Raw genomic sequence first — 18830 nt, 5'->3', positions numbered from 1 at the left:
TTCATACATTCCCTAATCACGTTAATTCATTAGAAATACTTTGGCACGAGACTGCCTTGTCTTCTGCACACTTCACATAAGCTAAGCTCTACGTCGACGCAGTCGTTAGCAGAGGCAAATCGTTTGGAGAAGTCTGTCACTCAACTCACACTGCAGGGCTGTCCCCCAAAATGGCACCCTATTCCCTATATAGTTGCACTACTCTTGACCTGGACCCGTAGGGAATAGGGTGCCATTTTGGACAAATTGTCATTCATACTAGTCCAGGAAGTTCAGCACGGGCTGTGAGTTTGTCACTAATATTACCTTCAAAAACCAACTACCATGCTGTTCTGTAACCGACTACCATGCTGTTCTGTAACCAACTACCATGCTGTTCTGTAACCGACTACCATGCTGTTCTGTAACCAACTACCATGCTGTTCTGTAACCGACTACCATGCTGTTCTGTAACCGACTACCATGCTGTTCTGTAACCGACTACCATGCTGTTCTGTAACCGACTACCATGCTGTTCTGTAACCGACTACCATGCTGTTCTGTAACCAACTACCATGCTGTTCTGTAACCAACTACCATGCTGTTCTGTAACCAACTACCATGCTGTTCTGTAACCAACTACCATGCTGTTCTGTAACCAACTACCATGCTGTTCTGTAACCAACTACCATGCTGTTCTGTAACCGACTACCATGCTGTTCTGTAACCGACTACCATGCTGTTCTGTAACCGACTACCATGCTGTTCTGTAACCGACTACCATGCTGTTCTGTAACCGACTACCATGCTGTTCTGTAACCGACTACCATGCTGTTCTGTAACCGACTACCATGCTGTTCTGTAACCAACTACCATGCTGTTCTGTAACCGACTACCATGCTGTTCTGTAACCGACTACCATGCTGTTCTGTAACCGACTACCATGCTGTTCTGTAACCGACTACCATGCTGTTCTGTAACCGACTACCATGCTGTTCTGTAACCGACTACCATGCTGTTCTGTAACCGACTACCATGCTGTTCTGTAACCGACTACCATGCTGTTCTGTAACCGACTACCATGCTGTTCTGTAACCGACTACCATGCTGTTCTGTAACCAACTACCATGCTGTTCTGTAACCGTTCTGTAACCGACTACCATGCTGTTCTGTAACCGACTACCATGCTGTTCTGTAACCAACTACCATGCTGTTCTGTAACCGACTACCATGCTGTTCTGTAACCGACTACCATGCTGTTCTGTAACCGACTACCATGCTGTTCTGTAACCAACTACCATGCTGTTCTGTAACCAACTACCATGCTGTTCTGTAACCGACTACCATGCTGTTCTGTAACCGACTACCATGCTGTTCTGTAACCGACTACCATGCTGTTCTGTAACCGACTACCATGCTGTTCTGTAACCAACTACCATGCTGTTCTGTAACCAACTACCATGCTGTTCTGTAACAGCACTACCATGCTGTTCCGTAACCGACTATCATGCTGTTCTGTAACCAACTACGATGCTGCTCTGTAACCGACTACCATGCTGTTCTGTAACCGACTACCATGCTGTTCTGTAACCGACTACCATGCTGTTCTGTAACCGACTACCATGCTGTTCTGTAACCGACTACCATGCTGTTCTGTAACCGACTACCATGCTGTTCTGTAACCGACTACCATGCTGTTCTGTAACCGACTACCATGCTGTTCTGTAACCGACTACCATGCTGTTCTGTAACCGACTACCATGCTGTTCTGTAACCGACTACCATGCTGTTCTGTAACCGACTACCATGCTGTTCTGTAACCGACTACCATGCTGTTCTGTAACCAACTACCATGCTGTTCTGTAACAGCACTACCATGCTGTTCCGTAACCGACTACCATGCTGTTCTGTAACCAACTACCATGCTGTTCTGTAACCAACTACCATGCTGTTCTGTAACCGACTACCATGCTGTTCTGTAACCGACTACCATGCTGTTCTGTAACCGACTACCATGCTGTTCTGTAACCGACTACCATGCTGTTCTGTAACCAACTACCATGCTGTTCTGTAACCAACTACCATGCTGTTCTGTAACCGACTACCATGCTATTCTACAACCAACTACCATGCTGTTCTGTAACCGACTACCATGCTGTTCTGTAACCGACTACCATGCTGTTCTGTAACCAACTACCATGCTGTTCTGTAACCAACTACCATGCTGTTCTGTAACCGACTACCATGCTGTTCTGTAACCAACTACCATGCTGTTCTGTAACCAACTACCATGCTGTTCTGTAACCGACTACCATGCTATTCTACAACCAACTACCATGCCGTGCGGTGGCTGAGCAGAGGTACATTTTTAGGAAGATTCAGTGAGTTGTTGCCTGAAATCAAGGAGTTTCTAAAGGTCTCCAAACATGCAGAATATGCACCGCTAGAGGACACACAGTGGCTCCTGGATTTAACTCCTCTCACTGACCTAACTTACATGCTTAGTTAACTGTAAATCGACATGATCAGCTCTGTGAACACTTTTAAATGCAATCTACAACCGCTCACGAGAAAGCTACAACGTGAGGACCTGCACTTCTTTCAACACATGTATTCAGAACCTGAACGTCAAGGGGAAAGGACACAGCACAGCTGGACAGTGCACGTTACGTGGAGCAAGTCCAGAGCATCCTATCGGAGTTTGACAGTCGTTTCACTGACTTTGCATCACTTGAGCCTATTGCCAAGTATATATAATTTCCGTTAGGCACAGACATAAATGTGGAAGTCATTGCCTCCAAAATGGGATCCCTTTTTCAGTTGGATACAATTATAGCAGAAACTGAAATGTTCGCCCTTCAAAATGACGTTCAGCTGAAATCCAGAACAACCACTGTGATGAAGGAAGAGTTCTGGGAGCTACTGCTAGAGGAGAAGTATCCAAACATAAGAAAATGGGCTCTCAACTTATCAGCCATTTTTTGGATCTACCTTCCTCTGAGTCTCACATAAAGACAATAAAGGCCAGGTACAGATCTAGTATGACTGATGACCACCCTGTGGCCTGCATGAGACTTACAACAAGCTGCTATAGCCCTGACTAGGAAAAACGACTTGCCTCCCAATGCCAAAAGTCACACTAATAAAAAAGGTAGGAAATTAAATTAGTTGCACTTATTTGTGAACAAAATGTTATTGGTCCACATTATACTTGGGTATCACATAGGTGTCATAGTAGCAGGTCCATAGCTGCTACCTGGTAGATCTCATCAGGCTGGCAAATGAAGAAGTAGATCTTCATGTCAAAGAAGGTTGGGCACACCAGGTCTAGGAGCAACAACGGTTCAACAACGCAGTGGTAGGCCACACAAGCTCACAGAACTGGATCGCTGAGTGCTGAAGCGTCTAGGGCGTGAAAAACTGGACTACCGAGTTCCAAACTGCCTATGGAAGAACATGAAATGGGTTTGGTCGAGCAGCCTAAGATTAGCCATGCACAATGCCAACCATAGGCTGGAGTGGTGTATAGCTTGCCGCCATTGGACTCTGGAGCAGTAGAAATGCTTTCTCTGGAGTGATAAATCCCCCTTCACCATCTGGAAATCCGACGGACGAATCAGGGTTAACTGCCTGTTCCCCTGTTCAGGGGCAGAACGACAGATTTGTACCTTGTCAGCTCGGGGATTTGAACTTGCAACCTTTCGGTTACTAGTCCAACGCTCTAACCACTAGGCTACCCTGCCGCCCCACTTCGTGGCAATAGCTTATTTCAGCATGACAATGCCCCTGTGCACAAAGCGAGGTCTATACATAAATGTTTTGTAAAGATCATTGTGGAAGAACTTAACTGGCCTGCACAGAGCCCTGATCTCAACCCCACCGATTGTGAGCCAGGCCTAATCGCCCAACATCAGTGCCCAACCACACTAATGCTCTTGTGGCTGAAAGGAAGCAAGTCCCCGCAGCAATGTTCCAATATCTAGTGGAAAGCCTCCAACTCCATATTAATGCCTATGATTTTGGAATGAGATGTTCAAAGTGCAGGTGTCCACATACTTTTGGTCATGTAGTGAAGACCTCCAAGGTCCCGGTCAGTAATTTGGTCTTGAGAAGTGAGCCAGATAGAACTCTAAGGTCCTGGTCAACTAACAACTGAAAGCAGCAGTAGTTACCTCATGTGAAAACTGAAGGCAACAGGAGCACTATTCCATTCCAGCCATGTCAGTTCTCTCATCCCTGGCCCTTAATCCACTTCTCTCTGAGTGACAGTGGACTGGTTGCTCCCAGTCCCCTCTATACTCATCAACCATATTGCTGTGGGCAGTGGGCAATTAACAGCAGTTAACCCTGACCAGCCCCTCTAGCCCTGGGGAGCCAGTCTCTCTGGCAGCAGTCCACACACACACACACACACACACACACACAAACATAGAAATGCGTGCGCACACCTACACATGCACACAATGTTAATTGTCTGAACACACACAACAGGACCAACAATGACCTCTGACACTTGTCGTGGCGTGACCCTTTCTGGTTAAAGATCGTGGTATCCCTCTCGCTCTCTCTCCTACACCCAGGTTCTGTTATCTCAGGTCTTAAATTCCTGGAGGAGACGTTCTTCTCCTGGCCAGGAGGTATAGAGAGAGAGAGAGAGTTTCACAGTAGAACAATGGAACTTATTCTACATCACAGAACTTGAGAACAGAACAATAGCCATGTTTTGGAGAATGTGTAAACTGTCGGTGGAGAAGCCAGCTACGACCCGGTCCATTTTGTTTCATGTTTGTGACCTCGTGAAAGACAATACAGCCACATTACCATAACTCTGTTTATACAGGTGCCTCCATTATGAGGTTTGTGTCTAATTATTGTATAAAATGAAGGAGTAAAGATGAAACCATTTGTGAAATGATGTAATGCTATGTTAAACCGTTAATGTGAGAGAATTGTATTCCCTTTAAAGTTTAACTAAGTCATTGGTCCGCCCCCGTGAGCACAGACATGATCTGGCTCATGGGACAGCCATTTTCTACTGTTACGAATAAAACCCTAACCTGAAGAAATCCTCTTCAGACCACGCATACCTGATGGACACCAAGGGGACACAGGTTGAGTTCAGACCACAAAAAACCTCAGCATAAGCTAAGGTTGTAATGGTTGTAGAATTCCTAACCATACCACGTGGAGCATTGGCTACACAGCTGGAAATGGTTAAACTCTGAGACTATCGATTCCGACAGAATAAGAGCAAATCTTAGATACTAATTACTAGTCTGCTGCTAGAAATTATGTCAACCTGGGATGCGAAGACTGACAACCGCCAAAACATCTATTCTATGAAAACATTTCTGAATGAGACTCTGAAGCACCCATTCTAACTACGAAAGGGTTCAGGAAAGCAGAGAGAGACGCTCGAACAAACTCTCCAACAGAAAGACGGACGATTCCAACAGAGATCACGACGACACACTGAGCGTAAATATATATATTGATTGCAATTATTCCCGAATGAGTCAGCGTTCATGTGCAAAGGATTAGCATTTCAATTAACATAATTATCAACTATGTAGGGACTCCTTTTTGTCTTTCCCGCCCTTCTCAGTCCACACCCCCTTCTCAGTCCACACCCCCTTCTCAGTCCACACCCCCTTCTCAGTCCACACCCCCTTCTCAGTCCACACCCACTCCCCTTTGTCCACCAAGCCGTCATATCGGCTTAACCCACTAGGGAACCTCCCCAATCATTTCCTTGTAACCATATCTACTGTTTGTTTATGCATTTCTGTGATTATTTAGTTAGTTAGTAAATTAATGATTAAGACAATTGGTGTATGGATGATTCATAGTAAAAGGCTGGGTTCGTGCAGATAACCAACAATTTACGATGTTTGGAATGAGACTAGCGTGAGGTAAAGAATAATTAATTTGAAGACTAATTGATCAGATATTAAAATATCTGAAGAGTTATATTAGGAAAATTATAACTTTGTAATGTGCAGATTTTCCTTGGTGCCCCGACTTCCTAGTTAATTACATTTCCATGATTAGTTTAATCACGTAATAATGACAGAGAATTGATTTGATAAAATAACAGTCTTCAATTAAACCATGCCAAAGACACGACACACTCAACAATGCCACAACCCAAACACTGTATTTCCCCAGTGTGCGTGTGTGTGTGTACTGTGTGCATGTGTACTGTGATTACTGTCAGTATGTGTGTACTGTGTGTGTAGGCTCTGTCAACTTCCTTCTGCCCAACTTCTTACTCAACAGGTGAAGTGGAGATTCAGGTTTTCTGGGAGTTTTTTTTTTAAATTCTCTCTCAGACCTGACAAACAACTCTGTCTGTGTTGTTTGTCTTACCAGCTGTGGTGTTACTACACTGAACAAAAATATAAAACACAACATGCAGAGTGTTGGTCCCGTGTCTCATGAGCTGAAATAAATTTGTGCTACAAATTTGTTTCTATCCCTGTTAGTGAGCATTTCTCCTTTGTCAAGATAATCCATCCACCTGACAGCTGTGGTATATCAAGAAGCTGATTAAACAGCATGATCATTACACAGGTGCACCTTGTGCTGGGGACAATGAAAGGCCACTTAAAATGTGCAGTTCTGTCACACAACACAATGCCACAGATGTCTCAAGTTTTGAAGGAGCGTGCAATTGGCATGCTGACTGCAGGAATGTCCATAGAGCTGTTGCCAGATAATTTAATGTTAATTTATCTACCATAAGCCGCCTCCAACATTGTTTTAGAGAATTTGGCAGTATGTCCAACTGGCCTCACAACTGCAGACCACGTGTAACCATGACAGCCTAGGACCTCCACATCCGGCTTCTTCACCTGCACGATCGTCTGAGACCAGCCACCCGAATAGCTGATGAAACTGAGGAGTACTTCTGTCTGTAATAACGCCCTTTTGTGGGGAAAAACTTGTTCTGATTGGCTGAGCCTGGCTGCCCAGTGTGTGAGCCTGGCTCCCAAGTGGGTGGGACTATGCCCTCCCAGATCCACACATGGCTGTGCCCCTGCCCAGTCATGTGAAATCCACAGATTAGGGGCTAATGAATTTATTTCAATTGAATGATTTCCTTATGTGAACTGTATCTCAGTAAATCGTTGTAATTGTTGCATGTTGCGTTTATATTTTTGTTCAGTATTTAACATTCTGGAAGCAATCCAAAGTGACAAATGAAAAAAAACTTGTATTCAAGAAACCTGCCTGGCCTCTATTACAATTCCCTTTCAGATGCTATTCTCTCAGAGGCTATTCTCTCAGAGGCTATTCTCTCAGAGGCTATTCTCTCAGAGGCTATTCTCTCAGAGGCTATTCTCTCAGAGGCTATTCTCCCAGAGGCTATTCTCCCAGAGGCTATTCTCTCAGAGGCTATTCTCTCAGAGGCTATTCTCTCAGAGGCTATTCTCTCAGAGGCTATTCTCTCAGAGGCTATTCTCCCAGAGGCTATTCTCTCAGAGGCTATTCTATCGGCTGCATAGCAGTGTATGTGTCAAATACGGTTTACGATCAGAACCGCATCAATGGGACAAAGGACAATATTCAAATGCTCCTTTATGCATCTGAAATGAACTGCTCCACCAATACATTTATCAAGCATAAATACCAGTTAGCCTGTCTTTTGAACAACTGAATGCACAACTTTTTTTTTTTTAAATGTCTTATTCTCTGAATATTGCGAAATATGAAAAGACAAGGAAGTAAAAACATTTTACACTATTAACTGTTTGATTGTTGCAAAAACAGCATGCCACAGTCAATACACAGACTGCTCAACACATCCTCTACATTCAGTTGACAGGTGCTAGGCCTACAGTACCTGTACACTTCCTGGTGTAATCACACCAGGCGTTTCCCCGGTTATCATTGCTACTTCTCAGCTATGCATTGGAGAAATCAAACACCCTAAATAGCTCAACAGCTTACAGATCAGAGTGAGTAAGGTAAAGTCAACTGAGCATACTGGTGTACTCTTCTGGTGTACACTTCTGGTGTACTGTTCTGGTGTTCCGGTGCACTGTTCTGGTGCACTGTTCTGGTGTACTGTTCTGGTGTACTGTTCTGGTGTTCTGGTGCACTGTTCTGGTGTACTGTTCTGGTGTACTGTTCTGGTGTTTTGGTGCACTGTTCTGGTGTACTGTTCTGGTGTTTTGGTGCACTGTTCTGGTGTTCTGGTGCACTGTTTTGGTGCACTGTTCTGGTGTACTGTTCTGGTGTTCTGGTGCACTGTTCTGGTGTACTGTTCTGGTGTACTGTTCTGGTGTTTTGGTGCACTGTTCTGGTGTACTGTTCTGGTGTACTGTTCTGGTGCACTGTTCTGGTGTTTTGGTGCACTGTTCTGGTGCACTGTTCTGGTGTACTGTTCTGGTGCACTGTTCTGGTGTACTGTTCTGGTGCACTGTTCTGGTGTACTGCTCTGGTGTTCTGGTGCACTGTTCTGGTGTTCTGGTGCACTGTTCTGGTGTTCCGGTGCACTGTTCTGGTGCACTGTTCTGGTGTACTGTTCTGGTGTACTGCTCTGGTGTTCTGGTGCACTGTTCTGGTGTTCTGGTGCACTGTTCTGGTGTTTTGGTGCACTGTTCTGGTGTTTTGGTGCACTGTTCTGGTGTTTTGGTGCACTGTTCTGGTGTTCTGGTGTACTGTTCTGGTGTTCTGGTGCACTGTTCTGGTGTTCTGGTGTACTGTTCTGGTGTTCTGGTGCACTGTTCTGGTGTTCTGGTGTACTGTTCTGGTGTTTTGGTGCACTGTTCTGGTGTTTTGGTGCACTGTTCTGGTGTTCTGGTGCACTGTTCTGGTGTTCTGGTGCACTGTTCTGGTGTTCTGGTGCACTGTTCTGGTGTTCCGGTGCACTGTTCTGGTGCACTGTTCTGGTGTACTGTTCTGGTGTACTGCTCTGGTGTTCTGGTGCACTGTTCTGGTGTTCTGGTGCACTGTTCTGGTGTTTTGGTGCACTGTTCTGGTGTTTTGGTGCACTGTTCTGGTGTTTTGGTGCACTGTTCTGGTGTTCTGGTGTACTGTTCTGGTGTTCTGGTGCACTGTTCTGGTGTTCTGGTGTACTGTTCTGGTGTTCTGGTGCACTGTTCTGGTGTTCTGGTGTACTGTTCTGGTGTTTTGGTGCACTGTTCTGGTGTTTTGGTGCACTGTTCTGGTGTTCTGGTGCACTGTTCTGGTGTTCTGGTGCACTGTTCTGGTGTACTGTTCTGGTGTTTTGGTGCACTGTTCTGGTGTACTGTTCTGGTGTTTTGGTGTACTGTTCTGGTGTTTTGGTGCACTGTTCTGGTGTTCTGGTGCACTGTTCTGGTGTACTGTTCTGGTGTTTTGGTGCACTGTTCTGGTGTTCTGGTGCACTGTTCTGGTGTACTGTTCTGGTGTTTTGGTGCACTGTTCTGGTGTTCTGGTGCACTGTTCTGGTGTTCTGGTGCACTGTTCTGGTCTTCTGGTGCACTGTTCTGATGCACTGTTCTGGTGTACTGTTATGGTGTACTGTTATGGTGTTCTGTTCTGGTGTTCTGTTCTGGTGTTCTGTTCTGGTGTTCTGGTGTACTGTTATGGTGTACTGTTCTGGTGTACTGTTCTGGTGTTCTGGTGTACTGGTGCACAGTTCTGGTGTTCTGGTGTTCTGTTCTGGTGTTCTTGTGCACTGTTCTGGTGTTCTTGTGCACTGTTCTGTTCTGGTTTTCTGTTCTGGTGTACTGTTCTGGTGTACTGTTCTGGTGTACTGTTCTGGTGCACTGTTCTGGTGTTCTGGTATACTGTTCTGGTGTTCTGTTCTGATGCACTGTTCTGGTGTACTGTTCTGGTGTTCTGGTGTTCTGTTCTGGTGTTCTTGTGCACTGTTCTGTTCTGGTTTTCTGTTCTGGTGTACTGTTCTGGTGTACTGTTCTGGTGTACTGTTCTGGTGTACTGCTCTGGTGTTCTGGTGCACTGTTCTGGTGTTCTGGTGCACTGTTCTGGTGTACTGTTCTGGTGTTCTGGTGTACTGCTCTGGTGTTCTGGTGCACTGTTCTGGTGTTCTGGTGCACTGTTCTGGTGTACTGTTCTGGTGTTTTGGTGCACTGTTCTGCTGTTCTGGTGCACTGTTCTGGTGTACTGCTCTGGTGTTCTGGTGCACTGTTCTGGTGTTCTGGTGCACTGTTCTGGTGTTCTGGTGCACTGTTCTGGTGCACTGTTCTGGTGTTTTGGTGCACTGTTCTGGTGTTTTGGTGCACTGTTCTGGTGTTCTGGTGCACTGTTCTGGTCTTCTGGTGCACTGTTCTGGTCTTCTGGTGCACTGTTCTGATGCACTGTTCTGGTGTACTGTTATGGTGTACTGTTATGGTGTTCTGTTCTGGTGTTCTGTTCTGGTGTTCTGTTCTGGTGTTCTTGTGCACTGTTCTGTTCTGGTTTTCTGTTCTGGTGTACTGTTCTGGTGTACTGTTCTGGTGTACTGTTCTGGTGTACTGCTCTGGTGTACTGCTCTGGTGTTCTGGTGCACTGTTCTGGTGTTCTGGTGTACTGTTCTGGTGTTCTGTTCTGGTGCACTGTTCTGGTGTTCTGGTGCACTGTTCTGGTGTTCTGGTATACTGTTCTGGTGTTCTGTTCTGGTGCACTGTTCTGGTGTTCTGGTGCACTGTTCTGGTGTTCTGGTGTACTGTTCTGGTGTACTGTTCTGGTGTACTGTTCTGGTGCACTGTTCTGGTGTTCTGGTATACTGTTCTGGTGTTCTGTTCTGGTGTACTGTTCTGGTGTACTGTTCTGGTGCACTGTTCTGGTGTTCTGGTATACTGTTATGGTGTACTGTTCTGGTGCACTGTTCTGGTGCTCTGTTCTGGTGCTCTGTTCTGGTGCTCTGTTCTGGTGTTCTGTTCTGGTGCTCTGTTCTGGTGTTCTGGTATACTGTTCTGGTGTTCTGTTCTGGTGCACTGTTCTGGTGTACTGTTCTGGTGTTCTGTTCTGGTGCTCTGTTCTGGTGTTCTGGTATACTGTTCTGGTGTTCTGTTCTGGTGCACTGTTCTGGTGCACTGTTCTGGTGCTCTGTTCTGGTGCTCTGTTCTGGTGCTCTGTTCTGGTGCTCTGTTCTGGTGTTCTGTTCTGGTGTACTGTTCTGGTGTTCTGTTCTGGTGCTCTGTTCTGGTGTTCTGTTCTGGTGTTCTGTTCTGGTGTACTGTTATGGTGTACTGTTATGGTGTTCTGTTCTGGTGTTCTGGTGTACTGTTCTGGTGTTCTGTTCTGGTGCACTGCTCTGGTGTTCTGGTGTTCTGTTCTGGTGCTCTGTTCTGGTGTTCTGTTCTGGTGTACTGTTCTGGTGTTCTGTTCTGGTGCTCTGTTCTGGTGTTCTGTTCTGGTGTTCTGTTCTGGTGTACTGTTATGGTGTACTGTTATGGTGTTCTGTTCTGGTGTTCTGGTGTACTGTTCTGGTGTTCTGTTCTGGTGCACTGCTCTGGTGTTCTGGTGTACTGTTCTGGTGTTCTGTTCTGGTGTTCTGTTCTGGTGCTCTGTTCTGGTGTACTGTTATGGTGTTCTGTTCTGGTGTTCTGGTGTTCTGTTCTGGTGCACTGCTCTGGTGTTCTGGTGTTCTGTTCTGGTGTACTGTTCTGGTGTACTGTTCTGGTGTTCTGTTCTGGTGCTCTGTTCTGGTGTACTGTTCTGGTGTTCTGTTCTGGTGTTCTGTTCTGGTGTTCTGGTGACCTGTTCTGGTGTTCCGGTGTACTGTTCTAGTGCACTGTTCTGTAATATGTTGTCTGCCTCAGTGATCGCTGTGTGTTGTGGGCATGCCTAGGGAGACTGGCACTGTACTGGTGTCCGGGTGTGGTGGGCATCCCTAGGGAGACTGGCACTGTACTGGTGTCCGGGCGTGGTGGGCATCCCTAGGGAAACTGGTGGCCAGCTCAGTAGCTTCTCTCTGGGCTTTACAGCAGCTGCTCTGGTTGTGTCCCTAATCCCTATATAGTGCACTACTTTTGACCAGACCTCACGCTATTAACCGGTGTCTTCCTCACCGACAGGCAGGCCGACGGTAACGTTACATAATCACACCGAGCAGAACACCGCTGAGAGAGGAGAGCGGAGGGACGGATTCTCAATCTTTCCATCTCTCTCCCTCTCCACTCCTTCTCCCTTTTCTAGTCTCTTTTTTCCCCTCCAACTCTTTTTGGATCAGAGAATAACAAAACAAAGACATCCACTGAACATCACGTTGAAGTCGTCGTATCAGACCACTGTTACAGAGTATTTCTGCACCCAGATGGTAATGGCATATCAAAAATCCTGTATGCATGTTTTTCACCCACCATTTTGTTTTCCCCACCATTTTGTTTTCCCCACCATTCTAATTGTGGCCAATAAAGGGATAGTAACTGCTCACCCTCTGAAGGAAATCTAGGACTGCGTTCCTAATGGTCACCTATTCATTACATTGTACACTACTTTTGACCCGAGCACTATGGGCCCTGGTCAAACGTAGCGCACTATATAGGGAATGGGGTGGCATATTGGACACAGCCTAGCAGAGGGTATAAATGCTTCCTTGTCGAGGAGGATGGAGAGCCTCCACCACCAGAAGTGACACCATTATGTCATTAAAACACCGTCATTAAGTTAAGCAGGGAGACCATGGCTAGTGGAGATCTGATGAGCTCATGGTGTGTGGAAGAGTCAGTCAAGACCAGCTCCACCCACCCACACCTCTCATCTAAGGGACTTGGCTGTAACTGTTAACTGGAACAATCCAGCAGCTCATCCTGCCTGAGATCATCTTCTCGATGGCACCGCATCACTCTGCCCATTGGTTAAACACCACACAGCCATGTGCAGTAAGTAAGCCTTGCTTTAAGGAGTAAGTCATTCACTGAATGGACTGACTGATTTAGTAGTTAGCGTCGTTAGCCCCTGACTGACATCAACCATTCTGCCAATGTCATGGCCAGCAGACACACCGAGATGTTGTGACGACAGAACACCACCACCTCCAGGTTGTGACGACAGAACAGAACACCACCACCTCCAGGTTGTGACCACAGAACACCACCTCCAGGTTGTGATGACAGAATAGAACACCACCACCTCCAGGTTGTAATGACAGAACAGAACACCACCACCTCCAGGTTGTGACGACAGAACAGAACACCACCACCTCCAGGTTGTGACGACAGAACACCACCACCTCCAGGTTGTGACGACAGAACACCACCACCTCCAGGTTGTGATGACAGAACAGAACACCACCTCCAGGTTGTGATAACAGAACAGAACACCACCACCTCCAGGTTGTGATGACAGAACAGAACACCACCACCTCCAGGTTGTGATGACAGAACAGAACACCACCATCTCCAGGTTGTGACGACAAAACAGAACACCACCACCTCCAGGTTGTGATGACAGAACAGAACACCACCACCTCCAGGTTGTGACGACAGAACAGAACACCACCATGTTGTAATGAACAACATATGCTTGCTATTTTGACTTATTACACTTATAAACACACAGGCCTCTAAGATGTTACACACCATCCATAACATACCACCCTGCTCTTATCTTTCAAAAACGATTAAAAAGAACGGGAGAAAAGAAGGCCATCAATCCCGGTGTGTTTTAAAATCTCTTTAAAATATGTCCACAGTTTCGTCCCCCCTCAGGTTCTCTGGAAGGCTGGGTCACAGTAACTACAGGCTGCCTCTCCATGCCTCTTGGTCCTAGGCTTTGGGAGAGTTAAAAGACCTGTGCCAGAGGAATCTACTGGGTACAGAACGTACATGTCTGACATGTATTGGGGTGTACAATCGTGGATTGATTTAAAAACCAATAGAAGAATCTTTAAATGAATTATTAAACTCACAGGCAGCCAGTACAGAGACCTTAAAACTGGTGTAATGTGTTCTCCCCATCTGGTCTTGGTCAGTACCCGTGCTGCAGCATTCTGTATGTTTTGTAGATGACCAATGGCTTTCTTGGGTAGACCAGACAGGAGAGGAGGTAAACAAAGAGGGGATCAATGAGAACCAGAGATGCAGTAGGAGGAAACCGAAAAACTCAACCTCCACTGTAGGAGTACATACTGTAATCCTGTTGCAATAGCACACAGCCATAAATCAAACACACACTCACACACTAAAAAAAAAAAAAAAAACTCAACACACACACAGTCTATGAAAGAGACGCACAAAGACACTCACGCACATCACGATACCTTCGCAAATGGCAGAAAACTGTTCTGTGGTCGGAATCTGTTCTGAAGTCTCTGTGTGTCTTCTATCCTCAGAGTCAGATAACACGTCGTTCACTGAGGAACACCTGACGTTACCCTCTCAGTAAGTCAGCCAGACACTCTCCTCCTCGACCAATAACTGTCTGACATTCTTTCCTGCCCTCTCCTCAACTCATGAAACGCCACAGCGGAGTGGAACGCAGAGAGAGCGTCTGGCCAACTGTCTGTCTGTCTGTCTGTCTGTCAGTGAACTCTCTCACTCAAACCTCCACAGAGTGAGTTGAGATGAGAGTCGTAGCTTTCGGTTCTCACTTCTGACTGCCTCTCCTTCTGCTTGAGCACCAACTAGAAGTCCCACTTCTCTTCTCTTTCTGTCGTTGCTTTCCTGCCCGCTCTCCCTCACTGTTCTTTTTAACCCCTGTTCTGAAATCAGGGAAAGCCCTGACTGCCACTGTGCCGTCTTCTCCTACCAGAGCAACATTCGTTTTTTTTTTCCTTCTCAAATCTAAAACAAAGCAGGATGCAGGGGCTAAAGAAGCTCTGGTGACTAATTCCTATTCATGTGTGGGGAGGGACACACACACACAGTCAACAGCAGATTAGCCACTAACCCACTTGTGATGAGCAGCAACCTCCCACGCCACCACAGCAGCTATAAATACACATTGATCTGTCCTGTGAATTGATACAATCTGCTGCTGCACAACAAGCTCTCAGTTCACTAGCAAACGAGGACAATAAAAGTTCAAACATACATACACGGGGACTAATGGGTGCTGCTAACACACGGGGACTAATGGGTGCTGCTAACACACGGGGACTAATGGGTGCTGCTAACACACGGGGACTAATGGATGCTGCTAACACACGGGGACTAATGGGTGCTGCTAACACACGGGGACTAATGGGTGCTGCTAACACACGGGGACTAATGGGTGCTGCTAACACACGGGGACTAATGGGTGCTGCTAACACACGGGGACTAATGGGTGCTGCTAACACACGGGGACTAATGGGTGCTGCTAACACACGGGGACTAATGAGTGCTGCTAACACACGGGGACTAATGAGTGCTGCTAACACACGGGGACTAATGGGTGCTGCTAACACACGGGGACAAATGGGTGCTGCTAACACACGGGGACTAATGAGTGCTGCTAACACACGGGGACTAATGAGTGCTGCTAACACACAGGGACTAATGAGTGTTGCTAACACACGGGGACTAATGGGTGCTGCTAACACATGGGGACTAATGGGTGTTGCTAACGCACGGGGACTAAGGAGTGTTGCTAACACACGGGGACTAAGGAGTGTTGCTAACGCACAGGGACTGAGTGTTGCTAACGCACACAGGGGTACTGAAATAGACACAGAACACGCTCAGAAATACACTGAAAAAGAAACAGACACAGGGGAACTTGCGCATTGCACACACTGCTGGAAGTCTCAGTAGAGTGACTGCTGAACATTGTGTACTGCAGCCTGGCTGTTGATGGCTGTGCTGTGTGGTTCAGGTGACCTGCTGCTACCTGGGATCACCATGTTACTCTCTCTGCAGGCTGGTGCTCCAGCAGCCAACCCTCAGTCTGTCTGTGTGACTGGTTACAGACGGATCTCAGTAGTGAGTGTGTTGTTGGAGTCAGTCGCCGTTAGTCATGGCACGCACACACAAGTACGGACACACCAACACACATACTTATGTAAAATCACACACACACACACACACACACACACTATTTTTTTACAAACCACACTTGAGGAGCACTGAGTCACAGCCCAGCAGTTCCTACGCAGAATTTGTAGTCACACACACACACACACACACACACACACACACTGTGTGAGCTCACACACACACACACACACACACACTTTTTCTCCCACCTCCCTCCAGAAAGAGAGGAGGAGAAGGACGTGGAGAAGGAGGAGAGATGGCTGGCGATAAGGGAGTGAAGTCAGTAAGTGAGAGTTACAGGCAGCTTAGAAATCCCCAGACAGTCAAAGTCTATCTATCCAGAGCAAGGTGAGCTGTGGTGAGCTCAGAAACCACCTTGCCTCACCCTTTCTTCCCATGGCAGCAGCGGCTAAACGAAGAGATGGCCCTCATGTTACGCAACAGGATGATGTCACTGCCAGCAGGCAGTCAACCACCCTCTACTCCCCACCCCTCATCCAACCCTCTCTCACCCCCCCCCCCCTTACTCATATGCCTCCTCCTTAGCTCGTCAGAGATGGCACCGGAGAAGATGGCTGACGTTTTACGTGCTTTTTGCGTTGTTTGTCATTTATTTATTTTTACTTATTTTTGTACATAATATTGCTGCTACTGTCTCTTATGACCAAAAATAACTTCTAGACATCAGAACAGTGATTACTCACCACCAACTGGCAGAAGCCTTTTTTCCCTTTAACGACCCCAATGTGAACGACATTCTGCTTTCCCGGTAACAGGCCCAAATCTCCGTCATTTGCGTGAAGAGACGATGGAGAAAAAGAGGACAGAGGTCGGGCTGCCTTTTGAGAATTCGTAGGCGATCGAGTAGACCCCCCCCCCGTCTTCCGTTCTTCTAGCTAACGTGCAAATGGAAAATAAAATTGGCGACCTACGAGGAAGATTAAACTACCAACGGGACATCAAAAACTGTAATATCTTATGCTTCACGAAGTCGTCGACGACATTATCAACATACAGCTGGCTGGTTATAAGCCGTATCGGCAGGATAGAACAGAGGTGTCTGGTAAGACAAGGGGTGGCGGACTATGCATATATGTAAACAACAGCTGGTGCACGATATCTAAGGAAGTCTCAAGGTTTTGATTGTAGACCACACCATCTACCGACAGGTTTTCATCTATATCTTTCTAGCTGTCTACATACCACCACAGACCGATGCTGGCACTAAGACCGCACTCAATGAGCTGTATTCCGACATAAGCAAACAGGAAAACACTCATCCAGAGGCGGCGCTCCTAGTGGCCGGGGACTTTAATGCAGGGAAACTTAAATACGTTTTACTAAATTTCTATCAGCATGTTGAATGTGCAACCAGAGGGGGGAAAAAAAAAAAACTCTAGACCACCTTTACTCCATACACAGAGACACGTACAAAGCTCTCCCTTGCCCTCCATTTGGCAAATAATCCTATCCTGATTCCTGCTTACAAGCTAAAATTAATGCAGGAAGCACCAAAGACTTAATAGGTCAATAAAAAAGTGGTCAGATGAAGCAGATGCTAAGCTACAGGACTGTTTTGCAAGCACAGCTTTGAGGAGTACACCACATCAGTCATTGGCTTCATCAATAACTGCATCAATGATGTCGTCCCCACAGTGACCGTACGTACATATCTCAACCAGAAGTCAAGGATTACAGGCAACATATGCACTGAGCTACAGCTGCCGCTTTCAAGGAGCGGAACTCTAACCCGGAAGCTTAAAAGAAATTCCGCTGTGCCCTTTGACGAACCATCAAACAGGCAAAGTGTCAATACAGGACTAAGATCGAATTGTACTACACCGGCTCCGACGCTCGTCAGATGTGGCAGGGCTTTCAAACCATTACAGACCACAAAGGGAAGCACAGCTGAGAGCTGCCCAGTGTCACGAGCCTACCAGACGAGCTAAACTACTTCTATGCTCGCTTCGAGGCAAATAACACTGAAACATGCATGAGAACACAAACTGTTCCGGGCGTCTGTGAGACCACACTCTCCGTAGCCGATGTGAGTAAGACCTTTAAACAGGTCAACATTCACAATGCCGATGGGCCAGACGGATTACCAGGACGTGTTCTGACCAAATGGCAAGTGTCTTCACTGAACCTCTCCCTATCCGTGTCTGTAATACCAACATGTTTTAAGCATACCACCATTGAGGATCTGAGCACCCATGCCAAATCTTTTCAGTCTCGTGAGCGGGAATAGGTTTTGTTGTGCCCTCGTCACGACTGTCTTGGTGTGCTTGGACCATGTTAGTTGTTGGTGATGTGGACTGGTCATGGCTGGTCATGGCTCACATCAACACCATTATCCCAGAAACCCTAGACCCACTCCAATTTGCATACCGCGCAAACAGATTCAAAGATGATGCAATCTCTATTGCACTCCACACCGTCCTTTCCCACCTGGACACCTAAAAGGAACACCTACGTGAGAATGCAATTCATTAACTACAGCTCAGCGTTCAACATCATAGTGCCCTCAAAGCTCATCAATAAGCTAAGGACCCTGGGACTAAACACCTCCCTCTGCTACTGGATCCTGGACATCCTGGGCTACAGTGGAGCAGGTTGAGAGCTTCAAGTTCCTTGGTGTCCACATCACCAACAAACTAACATGGTCCAAGCACACCAAGACAGTCGGGATGAGGGCACAACAAAACCTATTCCCGCTCACGAGACTGAAAAGATTTGGCATGGGTGCTCAGATCCTCAAAAGGTTCTACAGCTGCACCATCGAGACCATCGAGAGCAACCTGACTGGTTGCATCACTGCCTGGTATGGCAACTGCTCGGCCTCCAACCGCAAGCCACTACAGAGGGTAGTGCATACAGCCTGGTACATCACTGGGGCCAAGCTTCCTGCCATCCAGGACCTCTATACCAGGCGGTGTCAGAGGAAGGCCATAAAAATTG

General features: G+C 46.7%; 1 protein-coding gene across 5 annotated transcripts in view; it reads right to left on the bottom strand.

Moving 5' to 3' along the window:
• Positions 1-18830, bottom strand: part of LOC110496699 (zinc finger protein 40) — a 100138-nt gene that overhangs the window by 41021 nt on the left and 40287 nt on the right. Inside the window, exon 1 of one of the 5 annotated variants that reach the window (XM_036953523.1) lies at positions 14177-14843. The exons of the other annotated variants lie outside the window; for them this stretch is intronic. The gene's annotated coding sequence lies outside the window, so the exon portion shown is untranslated. Of the gene's footprint in view, positions 1-14176; positions 14844-18830 lie in introns of those variants that run through there. 5 annotated transcript variants of the gene reach the window in all.

The sequence above is a fragment of the Oncorhynchus mykiss genome, chromosome 18 (genome assembly GCF_013265735.2).
Source record: "Oncorhynchus mykiss isolate Arlee chromosome 18, USDA_OmykA_1.1, whole genome shotgun sequence".
Taxonomy (NCBI): domain Eukaryota; kingdom Metazoa; phylum Chordata; class Actinopteri; order Salmoniformes; family Salmonidae; genus Oncorhynchus; species Oncorhynchus mykiss.
The sequence above is the reverse complement of the archived record's forward strand: the minus strand, read 5'-3'. Positions and strand labels throughout refer to the sequence as shown.